Source organism: Cavia porcellus, unplaced genomic scaffold (genome assembly GCF_034190915.1).
Source record: "Cavia porcellus strain 051 isolate PalLab524CR breed Dunkin Hartley unplaced genomic scaffold, mCavPor4.1 scaffold_24, whole genome shotgun sequence".
In the NCBI taxonomy this organism is placed as follows: Eukaryota; Metazoa; Chordata; class Mammalia; order Rodentia; family Caviidae; genus Cavia; species Cavia porcellus.
In genome coordinates, this window is record NW_026947507.1 from 43543764 (window position 1) to 43545707 (window position 1944).

The 1944-nt window shown below is 35.5% G+C and overlaps 1 non-coding gene across 1 annotated transcript; it reads right to left on the reverse strand.

Annotated features, from left to right (window-relative positions):
• Positions 1 to 1141: 1141 nt before the first annotated feature.
• Positions 1142 to 1243, reverse strand: LOC111754523 (small nucleolar RNA U13). Its single transcript, XR_002789201.1, has one exon. It is a non-coding gene; the product is annotated as a small nucleolar RNA U13 (small nucleolar RNA).
• Positions 1244 to 1944: the final 701 nt, after the last annotated feature.

Genomic DNA, 1944 nt, shown 5'->3' on the forward strand with positions numbered 1-1944 from the left:
GAAGACAAGATTGCAGCTAGTGAACAGGAAAGGAAATATCTCTTAAAAATAACAAGGAATCAGGAAATAACAATTCAACAGCTGCAAGATGATTAAAAAAAAACAACTTAAGATTGATAGGGATAAATGAAAATGAAAGGGACAACACAAATGATATCAAGTAATAGCTGAAAATTTCCCAAACATGAGAATGGAAACTGATATTAGGATTATTGAAGCATATAGAACTCCAAATAGCCATAACCAAAATAAAACTACACCCAGACATATAATAATCACCATCCCAGAAATCCGACATAAAAATAGAATATTAAAAGCTGTTAGAGAGAAGAGACAGATCACCTATAAAGGAAAGCCTATCAGAATCACAGCAGACTTCTCAACATAAACAATGAAGTCAAGAAGAGCATGGAGTGAAGTATTTCAGACCCGAAAGGAAAATGATTTCCAGTCTAGACTGATGTACCCCGAAAAAACTGTCCTTCAAAATGGATGGAGAAATAAGATACTTCCATGACAAAGAACAGCTGAAGAACTTCGTGATCAACAAGCCAACCCTGCGAAAAATATTGAAAGACAGTTTAGATACACTTAGGAAAAAACCACCAAGCAAAGCAGACAATTAAACAGAATGGAAAGATAAAGATGCAACAGCAAACAGATAACATGTCAACAATAAACCAATATATAACAGTTATAACCATTAATGTAAGTGGTCTCAATTCACCAGTTAAAAGAAACAGATTGGCAGAATGGACCAAGAAACAACATCCAACCATATGCTGTCTACAAGAAACCCATCTAACCCAAAAGGAAACTCACAGACTGAAAGTCAAAGGATGGAAAACAATACTACATGCAATAGGAACCAAAAAAAAAAAAAAAAAAAAAAAAAAAAAGGCAGGGGTAGCTATTCTGTTTGCAGACAATATGAACTTCAAACCAAGAATGATCCTAAGAGATAAAGAAGGTCACTACATACTGGTTAGGGGAAAACTTCAAGAGGAAGAGATAACAATCAAATACATATGCACCAAATTCCAGAGCATTCAGTTATACAAAGCAAGTATTAATAGAAATGAAAAATCAAATTAGCAATAACACAATTCTTTTTTATTTATTTATTTATTTTATTTTTTCACATCAGATGGGTAATGTGCCGAGGTCATAACAAGGTTCAAAGGAGGCACATGTCATGCATGGAGCATGAACACCCAATCATCACGCTTATGAACCGGAGGATCGCAATAACACAATTCTAACAGAAGATCTTAACACACCATTGATACCAAGGGACAGATCAACCAGACAGAAAACCAGCAAAGAAATAACAGAACTGAATCACACCTGTGAACAAATGGACTTGATAGACATATACAGAGTGTTCCATCCAACATCAGAATATACATTCTTCTCAGCAGTACATGGGACATTCTCTAAAACAGACCACATACTAGCCCACAGAACATATTTAAATAAATGCAAAAGAGTTAAAATAATCCCATGCATGTTATCAGATCATAGTGCCATGAAACTAGAAGAGCAATCAATGGGTCACAGGGGAAATTAAAGAAGAAATTAAACAATACCTACAAGCAAATGAAAATACAAATACAACTTACCAGAATCTGTTGGATGCAATGAAAGCAGTCCTCAGAGGAAAATTTATTGCACTGAAATAAACAACCTGATGCTATACCTCAAACATCTAGAAAAAGAAGAGCAAGTCAAGCCCAAAGCCAAAAGAAGGGAAGAGATTACAACAATCAGAGCAGAAATGAATGCAATAGAGGCCAAGTCCATCTCTTGAAGAAAATGAATCAAAAACTTCTGGACACTTAAAAATCACCTTGTTGGGCTGGGGATTTAGCTCAGCGACATAAGTGCCTGCCTGGCAAGCACAAGGTTGTGAGTTTGAGCCCCAGTACCAAAAACAAAACAAAA